Below are 14,171 nucleotides of genomic sequence, written 5' to 3'. Positions count from 1 at the left end.
CTCGCAGGCTTTATAATGCCGGGAGAAACGCCTTGACCACTGGGGCGGCGGCAGGGCCAGGGGCCGGGCCCACCTTAGACCGGCACAGAGCGAAGCCACCCGAGGGCGCGCCCTTCGTGGGCGGGCGGCCGAAGGGGGCTCCTCCTTCTCCCGCCCGCATTAGCTGTCACCGATGGGGCTGGGAGCTGGTCGGGAGGTTTAGCCCCGCTGCGGCGGGCTGCGAGCGGCGAGCCATGCCCTCGGGCAACAGCACGGGGACGACGAGCCGCCCGGAGCCCGCGGCTGCGGGACGGGAGGTGCCGGGTGAGCGGCCTCTCTTCAGCGCCGGCACCTACGAGTTGCTGGCGCTGCTCGTCGCCGCTATCGGTATGCTGGGCTTGTGCAACAACCTGCTGGTGCTGGTGCTCTACTACAAGTTCAAACGGCTCCGTACGCCCACTAACCTCTTCCTCGTCAACATCAGCCTCAGCGACCTGCTGATGGCCGTGTTCGGCGCCAGTCTCACCTTTCTGTGCTGTCTGAGGAGCCGCTGGGTGTGGGACTCCGCCGGCTGCGTCTGGGACGGCTTCAGCAACAGCCTCTTCGGTAGGTAACGGGGCCGCGTCCCCTCCCTGTGGCGCTGGGTCCCTTCTCTCGGCTGCCCTCTCCGTCCTTGCCCGCTTTCTCCGGGGCCCCGCGCACTGTCCCCAACCGTCACGTAGCTCCGCTCCAACCGTCGCTCCCCTCCTCCCTGAAGCGACCGCCGCGTCCCTCACGGCTTCGCCCCGTTCCCTCCTTCCCGCTTTGCCGGGGTGCGCGGCTCCCTCGCGGGGGAGCCGCGTTCCTCGCCGTGGGAGCCGGGGCACGGCGGGGTTGCCCGGGGCAGGGCCGGCGAGGAGCCGACCCTGGGGATCCCTCACTCCCGTGGCCCCTCTCCCGGCGGCGCCGCGCGTCAGAGTTCTGGCACGAAAGTCGACGGCGCTGAGAAAAGCGATCCGGAGCTCCCGGAAAATTCACCGCGAATCCTTCTCGGGCTCCCGCCCGGGGAGTTGCAGCGTTGGTCGAAAAGGCCCCGGAGGTGCCCGCCTGTGGCACAGCCCGGATGAGCTTTGTGTGAGGAAGGGCGGCGATCGGTGTGTGGGTGAGGAGCACGGGACGGCTCGGGCTGTCGGGCGGGCAGTGTCCCGCCTGGGTGGGGCAGGCGGCAGCCTGGACGCGCCCCTCGGGGCAGGGGCGCCCTGCCGGAGGCCGCAGCCCCCCGGTGTCCCGACTGCCCGCCGATAAAGCTCCCGGCGTGTGGCAGTCACGGCCGTGGGTTTCTCTGTCCCTGTGTGGAGTGCAAATGCTGTCTTCCAGCCGGTAGCAGTGTCACAGGCTGGTCGGGATTTGGGAAGCCACCGGTTCCCGTGAAGTGGGATTTTTAGTGCCGCAGAAGGACTGCTGCCCTGCTACTTCCACTTCCAAAATCTGTAGGGAGGAAGGTGCATGATTCCCCTGATCGATTTGACTGCTGTTGTGAAGTACAGCAAAAATCTCGGGTCTCGGAAGCTGTGGTGGATGCGGGATGTAGTTAGACATTTGTGCAATGTCTAGCTAGTGTATTGGATGATTTCTGTGGTGCACAGCTCTCTGGAATACTTGGGAAACTCAAGCATCTGCCAGCTAGGTTCTGCTAGGCAGCTAAACATCAGGCTTGCACAGGAGAAGTGAGGTGTATGTCCGTTCCTGTCTTGATCCCTCACACATTATGGTTGCTATTTTTGATCAAGGCATTTTGCATAAACGGTCTAAAAATTAGAGGTGTAGTATGGATAATAAAAAAACCCAGACTATAATCATCTCTGTCATCTTCCAAAGTGGAACAAATAGAAGGAATGAAAGAGAAACTGGCAAGCAAAGTGCTTGATCACGTGTGATTATTTTTTTCACTTTTTTCAGTTGTGATATATAATTTGTTGCTATAAATGTGTCCAGTGTTGATGCTTTCCTACATCCTTGTATTGAATAAATGCGTTCCTAAGGAAATAGAGGCAAATTCCACTTAGCTACAGTGGTTCAGCTAGCATCGCTGGCTTGCAAAATTTCATCTTCCTGTGCCTCATGGTATTATTTTCCTCTGCCACAGTGTGCTTCTATGGGAGGAATTTGTTGTAATCATGTATTGGAAAAGCGTGTGTATGTGTGTAGTCTGTCATATGGAAGTAGAGAGTCAACGCACAACCTGATGTTCAGGAAGGTCCAATGCCTGAATTACTCTCTTCAGCTACAATGTGAAGTAATGGAAAGCGAGGCATAATTAGGTTAGTATTAGCTAGGCATAATGAAAGTAAGAGTAACTAGGCATGATTAGCTTAGCATCCAATTATAATAGCCAGATCTTGAGGCTTGAAGCTATAACAGCCTTTCCTTTTGTAAGGAGTATTGTTTTCATATTCTCTGCTCCCTTCGGCTGCTGTACATCTGCATCTGTCCTGGCTGCACAAGTAACAATGCAGATGATGTTTTTACTCACCAGATTCAGAAGTGAAGACACGTGTGCTTAGGTACAGATGTCCTCATGAGAGAGCCCATGGGAAGAGCTGCTCTCTGTCATTACAAAGCCACTCGCAGCGCCACCCATACTAGTGAGGGGGAAACAATGCAGATCCGGGAACTGAGGAGTCTCAGTCAACACTTGGCTGCCGTGGTTGTCTGTCTTGGATGGTAATCCCCATTTAATTTAGTTATACAGAGTTCCAGCATTCCTTTTTCTAACGGGCAGTGTGTCCTAGTAGGGCAGGATAGCTACTTCAGTTAAGTGCTGTGTTTAACCTGTGAGGTTCACCTTTTTATGGGGGTGTGCAGTCAACCCTCTGCTGGTCCTGCTGAGCATGCCACCCTCTCCTCATGCAAAAGCTTCTAACTCTTTTGGTCAGTTGGTCGTCAACCAAGCTGCCAGGAGCAGAGATCTGCATTTATCCTTTATCCAGTTGAGTAATACAACTCTTACATGGGAGGGTTACTGCCTGTCACTGAGAGCATAGGTTTTGGGCTGCAACTGCTGGAGAAGACACCTGACAAATAAACATAGCCAAATGTCTCCGTCAAGAGACATGGATGTGCTGTAACCTGAAGCAAGAGTTTGTTTAGTTGTGGAACACAGGCTCAGGGCATAATAATCTCTGTGTGCATCTGCTGGCACTTCACAATGAGACAAATGATTTTTGTGATACACAGGATGTGATACGTGCAAGAGAAGTTGGTATCGTGCCTGTCCAGAGGCAGTGGGTGTCTGCTGTAACACCTTCTGAAGATGGGATCAAGCCCTGAGGGTTCAGAAGTCAGCTGGTCCGATGCTGTGAGTGTAAACATGTACCTCTCAAGCATAAATTGCTCCGGCTACAAATAATGGCACCCGAGCCATCTGCCAGTAGTATTGACAGTATTATGACATTTCTGGACCGTTTGCCACTGGTACACAGCAGCTAGATTTTCATGAGATAGCAAGTAAACATTGAGATCTGGGTGCATCTTCCCTTCCAGTGACGTGAACTGGAGGATGGGAAAGTTTGTAAGCAGTTGTACAGACTGTGCTTCCCTGTGCAAAGCTGCAGTGTGTTCAACTGTTTGCAGAGAAAGAAGGGGTGCAATTAGGAAAGGTGATTGTATTTATGCACTTTAAAGCAAGCTCCCCCTCCCCCATAGCAATACTGAAGTAAGGATTAATTGCCCGAGAGTCTCCTGTGGCCCTGGCTTTAGTTACAACCTATTTTAAACCAGACCCAAAACATTTATCAGGATATAATTGTTAGCTTCTTCATCTATGGCTCTTCTCTGCACACTGGAAGAATGATGCCCTGTGCCATCCTCTGGCATTACCGATACATGTTCTATGCACTGATTTAATTTCACTAAAAGCAGTTTTGATGGTTACTCAGCAGACAGTTTTAGGATCTTGTGTTTCAGACAGCTGGAGGCTCTATCAGCATGCTTTCAGCTTTAGCAATTTATTTGAAATGAATTAATCACTTGCAGGATTGAATGTGGAAGAGGTGCTTAATTCCGCTGTAGTTTTATAGGGGAGGTGTATATAAAATAGACTAGAAGCCTATTGTGTCCAGGAGAAATTATTTTCATCTATCTAGATTTGTTTGCAGGGGCTAAAGCTTGTTGAAAAATTAGGTGTGATACATAACTGTCACCCAAAACATTGTATTGCCTAATTGCTGAATTCAATGAGATAAGTTACTGTGTTCAGCAATACAAAACTCCAGCGTGCAGGAGCACCTTGTCTTGTCATGGTCAAATGGTTGCTGCTACTGAACTGCTGCTGCTGAGCTCATTCGTAGTCCCTCATCTGAAAGTTAAAAGGCTCTTACCCACCCTTTCAAAAGCATGTTTACTTAGATGTGGTGCATGCTTGCCAGGTAGCTTCTACAAGGTGAACACAAAAAAGGTGAATTCCTCTGTCGTGGAGAAATAAGGAGAACAGCAAACCTGAAACTACTTTTAAACAGCAGTGTCTCCAGAACCCTCCACAAGAATTAATGTGGGGTTTGCTGATGAATGCCTTGATACAGAGGCTACGTGTTTGTCGAGATACTGTAATTCTTAGTTGCCTTCCCAGATCCGTGGTGCTGGTGTTTAAGCATCCTGTTGTTAATTTGTCTTCCTTAAAAGCTTATCCTTTTGTCCTGGTTTCATCCAGGATAGAGTGAATTTTCTTTCTAGCAGTTGGTGTAATGGTGCTTGGGAGTCAGGATGATCACACCCTGATGTTTTTAGGTGCTGCCGACCAGTCAGGGACTTTTCAGTTGTTCATATTGCCCTTCAGACCAGAAGGTGGGGAGTGCTCAGGAAGCTGGGAGGGGACCCAAACTGGCCAAAGGGGCTATTCCATACCGATTACATCATGCTTGGCATAAAGGGGGGGTTTGGGGCGGAGGAGCGCACAGCTCCAGGACGCGCAGTTTTTGGGAATGGTCCAGCTCCAGGACGCCTCTGAGCTGTATGGCCTGAGTTGTGCAGTTTGGTGAGAAACTGCATTGTGTGTCACCAGTTGTTGTTATTTCTCTCTCTGCTGTCCTAGTAAACTATCCTTATCCCAACCCTCAAGGTTTGCCCCCCTCCAGAGCAAGCAGCTGGGCGGTGCTCAGTTGGCAGCTGGGGGCAGAACCATGACACCTTTTCTCAAATCAAGATGAAACATCTGTGGTATACAGCAGAAACCTCCGAAGACAGAAGGTTTATTTTCTGTTTGGCAGTGAAATGTGTAGTTTTACCCGTCTCACTGCTGTATCAGTGCATGCAACGCACTAATATGAATGTACTCAAAGAAATTGAAAGCTGGATATATGTGTGACAAAATGTCTGTGCTTCTTACTAGGTCAGATTGTGATGGAAAGACACTCAGCTGTAGGGTTTCAAACTAAAAAATGAGAATAATTTATTGAAAACCCACATGCAGATTCAATATGTCACTATTGCGAGTCTTACGGATACAATGGAGAGATGCACCAGTGCAGTTTAGAAGTAAGACTGTGCTTATCACTACCACACTAAATACTACATGTCCATTAGTCAATCAGAAGCTTAAAGCATATCAAATATTCACTTACCCATCTCTCCAGGGAAGGACTCCCAGTACGTTACCTTAGCCAACATCCTGGCCAAGGGGGAAGAGTCTCCTTGCAGAGTTGATGCTGCTCCCCCGTCTCAGACCCAGTCCCAGGGTTTTTATGTCTTTGATCTCCATGAGAGTGGGCAGGACTATGCCAGAGGGGACATGTTTGTCATTAGCAGTGTTCCCCCCTTATCTTATGCCCTATCTGCTGCACACCTTTGCATTGTCTGTGCCCACTGAAGCCAAATAGGGACCCTCTGGCTTGCCTTTATCTTCTGCTAGACAGCTGAATAGCGGCTTGATTGGGACTCAGGGTATATTGTTGAAGGAATTCAAGGCTCAACACAGGTTTTGGGTTCCTTGAATTACGCAGTGCTGCCCTGTTTAGTCTCGGTTTGCAGGATAACTCCAGTTTGAGCTATCTCCACAGCTCCCCAAGAGTTGTCTCTGTGGAGATGGGGCCTCAAGGCTGAGTAGCTTTAAAACACCCCTGGTATACTAGACATTGCTGAACCTGTTTGTGGAACTCTGAGCCAGATGATCCTTACAAAAATAAATACAAAAAATAAACATTTACAAAAATAAAATAAAATACACACAGACTTGCACACAGGTATTTATATAACTGCAGAGTGCTGTGAAATACACTCTTTTGTATTGTTTAAGGGGCCGTGTATATGAGCTTGCTGAATGAATTTTAACAGATATCAGGTGACTGATAGATGCGTGAAGAGCAGATTGGCTTTTGATCATCAAATGTCAGACCACTGAAATAGAAATCCTTATATTCTAATCAAGACAGAATTGAATTCATTAAGTTATAATAGTGTATGTGCAGGGTAATGCTGGGAGTGGGAAATAATCTGATTGCTGCCATAACACTTTCTTAAGTGTGTCATGGGGTTGAGGTGGAGAGAAAAGGAAAAGAGCAGACAAATAATTGCAGTAAAAACTATATTTTTATGATAGCAGCCAGATAGGAGGGGCCACAAAGTATAACCCAGCGTTTTCTAGGTGAGGCCCCTTCAGCAGCGTAACCTTTTGCTTTCCTGCTTGTTCCTTGGAATGCAAGGATTTACAAGAAATCTTGAAAGAAGTTGGAATTCTCCTCATCGTTTTGTTGACGTTAAAGTTGCATTTCTATGCTTTCAGTTGTTCAAAGCTCACTTTGACTTCAGTCTTGACTCTGAACTCCCGAGGTTTCTAGCACACTTGGTTATCACTTTTTCTTTTAAAAACAAAAAGACAAACCTAGTACTTCCTCCCCCCCATAAAAAACCCCAACCAACCAACTCAACCACCAACCTCCAATACCACCAAAACAAACAACCCCCCCCCAACAACTGCCAACAAAGAAAAGCCCCTTGCCACACAATCTCTGGCTTAAGGAAGTAATGCTTAGGAAAAACTATTACCACCTTCTTTTTTTTTTTTTTTTTTTTTCCCTCCTTGTCCTATTTGGACATCCTACACCATGGGTCAGATTCCAGCACCCTGCTCTGAGTCGTTCTCAAGTTCGTTTGAAGTTAGTAGTGAGTAGTGGGGTGTTCACCAAAAAGCTTATTGTATTAGATTCGTAACATGAGACAGCTAATTTTGAGTTAAGTGCTTCCTTTGTTAAGCAGGTTATTGAGAGGATTTCCATTCCATTGGCAATGTTTGTGAACTGTTTAATTGATTTTATTTTCTTTTTCTTACAGGAATTGTTTCAATTATGACTCTCACTGCTCTTGCCTATGAACGCTACATTCGCATAGTCCATGGAAAAGTGATTGACTTCTCTTGGTCTTGGCGGGCTATAACATGCATCTGGCTCTATTCATTAGCCTGGACTGGAGCACCTCTTCTGGGCTGGAACAGATATACCCTGGAAATTCATGGATTGGGTTGCTCAGTGGACTGGAGGTCGAAAGATCCCAATGATACCTCCTTTGTGCTCCTTTTCTTCCTTAGCAGTCTCGTAGCACCTGTTGGAGTCATGGCCTATTGCTGTGGCCATATTCTCTATGCGTTAAGAATGGTAAGCCACGTCAAATACAAGACTTCTCTGAGTATAATAGTGTCAGGGAAAGTTGCTGATGCAAGTCTTGCTTCCTCTTCAGACTTTTGAATGTTTAATGGTCATCCACACCAGGGACCGCTAGATGTAAGGCTGGGGTAGAATTGACCCAGAGTTCCCAGGATGGATTTGTTGTGTAGTTTTACTGGGACGCAGGTTGCGGAACTGTTCATGTTCACAAATCCACATCAGATTCTCCCTTGAAACAGGGGGAAGAGATGACATTGTAGTTCTCCTGATTAGCTAACTCCTCCTTTTCTCTTTGCAAGTCTTGAGAAGATAACTGTACAAGTGGAGATGAAGTCCTGTTAAACCAGTTTTCTGTGTTAAGGCAAGCCATTTTAGTTCAGATTTTTCATGTCAGAAAGTGTTTGTTTCATATCCTGTGGGTAATTATTCTGGGTCTATTCAAGTTCGTGGTCAGCAGTATTGGCACAACCGATAACCATTACGAAGAACGCTCACGCACACGTCCTGTCTCTTCCGCATTTTATGACTCGCTCAGATGACACTGGGAACCTGCTGCCTACTACTCCGCTTTAAATAGAGGTTTCCTAATGCCAGCAGGGTAACAAACTAAGTGTCAGAGCAGTATAGAGAAATCTAATAATGGTATTTTCTTCTCTCTAACGTTGCTGATAAGACAATGCGGCGACGGAGAGAGACGGGACACAGCTTGATGCAAGCACGAGTCCATTTATTGTAAGGAATCATTCCTTTTTATATGCTCTGCAGACGGCTGCTTTCTTTCAAACATAGGGTGTTCGTGGGCTACATCTGATGGGTCAACGTTTTGCTGTCACAGCAGCATCTCTATCTTATCATGCTAATAGAACTTCTAAAACCTCCTCAGACAGCAGCTATACCTTAACAATAGAGGACACTTTTTCCTGGAGCCTGTCCCAGCAGGGGGCCGGCAAGGATGCTGCCACCTTGTTTAGTTTCCAGGAGGTTCACGGCCTAAAGGCTCCATCCTGTTATCTGTTAACCTGGCAGTGCTTGAGGCTTTGTTTCTCAAGCTGCGTGCCACAAGACAAATCTATGGGATTGTCTAGCTAGTTAGACAAAGGACCACTAAATCCGAAGGGGACTTGCTTACACCAGTGGGCGAGGGCAAGTTAGTTTTCTAAAATGCTTTTACTGATTAAGTGCTGCATGGTTTGTAACATCACTGGATAGTTTGCTTTCCAGTAGATTTGCTAATCTACTTCTTTTCAGATCATATTTTTACACTTCGTAGAAGCAGAAGCCTGGGAAGCATGATGTAAGCTTCCTGAGGAATTATGGTTCACAAGATAAACTGTGTAGTGACTGAGCCTAAAACTAAATTGGCAAATTACTTTAAATTGAGAACTCTTCAGTTTCAAGTGAAACAGAGCTTTTACATGTTTTCTCTTTCTTCTACAGCTTCGCTGTGTGGAAGCTTACCAGGACAGTTCAAGTCATCAAACTTCTAAAAGAAGGTGGCTAAAATGTTTTTCTTAATGATCTCCACATTCCTTATATGCTGGATGCCCTATGCAGTGCTGCCCCTCCTGGTAACGTACGGCTATAGCAACCTTGTAACTCCAACAGTATCTGTGGTGCCATCTTTCTTTGCCAAGTCAAGCACTGCTTACAATCCAGTTATCTATATCTTCATGAGTAGAAAGGTAGGTACATTAAAGACTTTCTTCTTTCAGTAATTTTAGATCTGATGTACTTTAATCTGTCAGGCCTATTTTTTAAACATTTGAACAATTAGGATAAATGGTAAATATTTACTAGAATTAAAATATCGGATCACAGAATCATCAAGTTTGGAAAAGACCTTCAGGATTATCAAGTCCAACAGTCCGCCCTACACCATGGTAACCACTAAACCATCCCCCGAAGCACCACATCTGCCTGTTCTTTGAACACTGCTAGGGGGGTGATGATAATGTGTAAAGTACTGCCCTGTCAGATACCCGATTTTTAAATGTCAGAATTCATGTATGAATACTTGCGTGAAAGGCGGGGAAGGAGTGCCAAAATCTAAGTGTCTGCTTCTGGCAATTTACCCATGAAATGGATCACTAGAAAGCCTCATCTGAATCAATCCCTTTACCACAGCAAAAGTCCATCAGGCAAAATTCAGTGTATCTGGCGTTTGTGTTTTAGGAAGAAAAACCTGTGCCTCTGACTCTTCCATTACGGCAACACAAGGATCAAACAACTCAGCAGAGTGTGCTCACAAAGTAAGTATGATCACAAAAAACTCAGTGACAGCCTGTTTCGGATTTTAGACTGTGTTTAGGTAAGCAAATATGTCAGCAAAATATTTCAATATTAGTAAAATAGCAGGGAGGGAAACAATTGCCTTATGTAGAAGGAGGAAAACATCACTTTTGATTCCCTTCCTCTCCTTTTTGCCTTCCCTCTGTGGACTCCTATGAAGTGTTTCTGAGACTGTTCTTCCCCTGCTAGATGAATTGTGTGACTTTTATGAATACCCAAAGATGGGAACAGTACTAATAGCCCCTTTGGAGCATAGGCTTCTTCCTGGCAGGTTATAGGCTACAGCTCATGCTGCTGGGAATATATTACACTGCATTTCAGTGCCCTCTGCTGGGGAGGTGGTCCTGTGCAGCTTTCTGGTGCAGGGAAAAAGCACCCACTAAAAAGCCACCGTGTTTCTTACAGCACAAGAGGAACTTGGAACAAGGTGGAGAGCTGTAGAAATTTGTTATTGGGAGCCTTTTCCTCTGCTCCTCTCTTCTTCACCACATCACACCTGATGGGGAGCGCTTAGGAAGCTGTCACTTCATTGTATGTCATCTCTTGCAGTTTCGGCGATGCCTTTTGCAGCTCCTGTGCTTTCGCCTGATGAGGTTCCAGAGGACTGTGAGAGAGACACCAGCAACAGGGAATGGCAAACGACTACGTCCAATAGTTATGGCTCAGACAACAGGGGACAGGCCAAAGAAGAAAGTGACGTTCAGTTCTTCCTCTATCATTTTTGTCATCGCCAGTGACGACACTCAACAAGTAGATGACAACCATAAACAGAGTGGGACAGCAAATGTCATCCAAGTAAAGCCACTGGAGGCATGAATGGAAGAGCTGTGAGAATGAGATGGGCTTCAGCCAGTAGCCTGTTTATGTTAGCCACTGGTTTCAGTGGTGGTGTCTGTGGGCTGTCAAAGGAAACCACATTCTAGAGCTGTGAAATACCAAAGGGATTCTGCATCTGAAGCTCTGCAGGCAGTTCAGTTTTGGTTGCAGGACTGACATCTCTGCATCCATGCCAATTGCTGATGGATGGATGGATGGAGGAGTGCAACCGGGGTGGCGAAGGGTCTGGAGAAGAAGTCTTCTGGGGTGGCTGAAGTCCCTTGGTTTGCAGGGCTCGGGCAGGAGAAGTGGTGCCATTAATGCCTGGGGCTATGGTTACAGTAGAAGCCACCAGAAAGCTCCCTTGTGTGCTCAGCAAGCCCTTCTCTCAGGGCTTGCTCGGGGGACTCCCAAGTCACATACTGAAGAAAATCAAGAAATCCAAAGCACCGATGAAAAACGTCCATGCAGAGGGAGAACAGGATTTTTTTGTTGTGGTCCCTGCTCTGTGCATGTTTATCTTGCATCTGGTCATTCTGTATGGGACTAGGAAAATCATCCTTTGTGAACCACCAACCGTTTCTGGCCCCTTGGTGAAGGCATCAGAGAAGAGCCGTGTAACTTTTGCCAAAGCTGCAGCGTGCACAGTGATTCTCCTGCTTCGAGCCGAGTGAATGGGCCAGACAGGTCGCTCACCTCTGTCAGCGCTACTGGCACAAAATGCCCAGGGGATTCTGTCCCAGACACTGGTGCCTGTCAGTACTGGCTGAATACCTTGGAGAACTAATCCTGATTCACCGCTGTCCGGTGGGAATGGCGCCACCAACCCTCCAAGTCAGGAATAAACATTTGCAAACGTGCTTGGAAGTAATACGGAGTTCCAGGGTGTTCTGGTTTAGCCCTGGCTGGAGGCCAGATGTCCACCGAAGTCAGTCTACTACTCCCCTTCTTAGTTGGACAGGGGAGAAAATATATATTAAGAGGCTCAGGAGTCAAATAAGGACAGGGAGAGATCACTCTGTCATCAACGTGGGCAAAACAGACTCAACACAAAGTGAAGAAGAGAAAAACTACATTATTACACTACACTACAACTACAAAGAACAGTTAAAAAACCGATTTATAGAGCATGATCAGATCTTAAAACAAACGTAACCATATCTTAAAAAACTTTCCCCCCACCATTCCCTTCTTAGCAGACTTTAGTCAGGATTATGCTCCCTTCTTCCCCCTGCTCGCAGTACAGGGGGACAGGGACTGGGAGATGGGGGCTTTGGTCAGTCCCTTGCAAGTTGGTTTCCCTCTTGGCCGGAGGGTGTGGGGGGGCATTCACTCCACACCCTCCCCCTTCTGCACCGTAGGGTCTCACCCACAGGAGATAGTCCTCCATGAACTTCTCCAACGTGAATCCTTTCCCCCGGGCTTTATCTATTCACCAGCTGCCCTGGTGTGGGTCACTGCTATGGCGGGCAGTCATAAATCACAATGTCTCTCAGTCCCAGTCCTCTGTGGGGTCACCAGCCTCCCCCGAGCAAACCTGTTCCAGTGCAAATCTCCTTCTCATGTCTGTTTCTCTCCATGGCTGCAAGTGCTGGCAGGGGTTTGTTCCAGCGTAGGGTCACGGCGCCTTCTCTGTGCCTCCACCTGCTCCATCCAGCGTGGAGCCCCTCCACGGGCTGCAGGTGGGGTCTCGGCCTTTCCCATGGGTTTCTCCACGGGCTGCAGGGGCATCTTTCTCTCCAGTACCTGGGCTGCCTCCTCCCCCGCCCTGTTCCAGCCTTGGTGTCTGTACAGCTTGTTACATCTCCTCACTCCCTTCTCCAGTGGCAAAATGCAGCTGCTTCTGGGTTGTTTTCTCCTATATGTGATTCTCAGAGGCGCTTGCTATCTTTCAGGCCGCAACTTTGGCCTTGAATTGCTCGTTGTTCATAGTTTAGGCTGGCAGAAAACTGTAACTGCTGCTTAAAAAATCTCGTCTCAGCAGCACAGCCTCACAAAACTGCAACACATGGTGACTGAACTGTAGGTAAAATCTAGATATGCTTCAAACCAGTACAGCTACAAAAGCCAGTCATTTGCCTCACACTTGCACGAATGGGCACAATGGCAGAGAAATGCACTGGCTAGCCTCCAGCTGGGTGTACTTGAGCTAAAACTGGTTGTGGCTACTTCTCTGAATAAAATTTTACCTGGCCTGTGCAGCCGCTGGATCCCGCTGCAAAGAGGGTGCCCTTTCTTGTACTTTAGGAAGCCACTGCAAGGCCAAGAGGCCAGATCAAAGCTCACGGTTTCCCTGTGCCCTGGATTCCTGGGGTCCAATATGCTTGTGCTGTCCACAGAAACCACACTCTTCCTTCCTGCCCCCTTCCCTCTCCGTGTATTGAAATTACACTCATCACATCCAAATACCAGCAGTCATTCACTACTACGTTCAGCTTTTGTCTGGGTGCTAACCAAATGCAGCGGCAAGATGCACCTCACTGGTCGGTGACTGCTGTGGGACAAGCCTGCTCTTGAGCCCGGTCGGGTGAAACGCAGCCAAGGACCGGCTTAAAGCAACGGGCGCATCGGTAACCCTAACTGGCATTTTCCCTTTGCCTCACACACAGTGCTCACCTACGCAGCACAGTGCACTGGCAAAGGCATTCTATTTTAGGAACAGCTTTAATCCAGAAGGAACAGCAGCACAGTTACCTGCAAGTCTGTAAAAGAGACTTCCTATCTTGACTACTTTGGAATTAAGAGCATTCCTGGAATGGAAACGTGGAAGTTTGGTGAGGGAGACAATGGGGTAGGCTAATAGATTGCAACTACTCACAAGCAGCTGTGGCTTGCCTTCTGCCTGTGGTTTTTCCCCACACCAGAAATGAACAACTCGGATGTTTTTGATTCATTACAAGGGAACCGATTACATCACAGCAAATAAATGTATTTTGGTGATGACCCTGAGATTAGTCTTGCATGGAGGAAGTTCTGATGGAGGATTCTATTAGTTATCTGCGGCCATATTTGCACACCGGGCAACACAAACAAGGTGGCAACAAAACAGAATCAAAGTAAATCAGTTAACACTTCAAGCACTTAACAGAGATAACATTTATTTACTTTAGTTCTTCATAGACAAGTATTAAAGCTATATTGATAGTCGCTTTCTGCCCCAGCGTCCTGTCCTTACTGGAGCCCTGGATGTGGTTGGTTCTTCATTTGTCTGTGCAGGTGTTTGTTCACCAGTATCCGTTTTGCATGGTTTAGCATGTGGAATTCTTCTTGCTCTTCTCCTTGGAGTATCAAGGAGTTCCACTTTCTCACCTGACTGTGTGTCTTCCCGAGTAGAGAGAGATTCTGTTTGTGGCAAGAGATTTTGTGTCCCCTTCCTAGCACTTTTTCCTCATCCAGTCTTTCTGGAAGGAGCGGAAAAAATATTGCTACCTTCAGCAACAGGCATTTCCTTACTAG

At 47.4% G+C, this 14,171-nt stretch overlaps 1 pseudogene across 1 annotated transcript; it reads left to right on the top strand.

Moving 5' to 3' along the window:
* Positions 1-233: 233 nt before the first annotated feature.
* Positions 234-10,715, top strand: LOC311189400 (opsin-3-like; annotated as a pseudogene). Its single transcript has 4 exons — positions 234-585; positions 7,282-7,601; positions 9,048-9,292; positions 10,449-10,715. The product of its transcript is annotated as an opsin-3-like (transcript).
* Positions 10,716-14,171: the final 3,456 nt, after the last annotated feature.

Source organism: Gallinula chloropus (genome assembly GCF_964237585.1).
Source record: "Gallinula chloropus genome assembly, chromosome: 3".
Classification (NCBI taxonomy): Eukaryota; Metazoa; Chordata; class Aves; order Gruiformes; family Rallidae; genus Gallinula; species Gallinula chloropus.
This window is presented reverse-complemented; position numbering and strand designations above follow the sequence as displayed.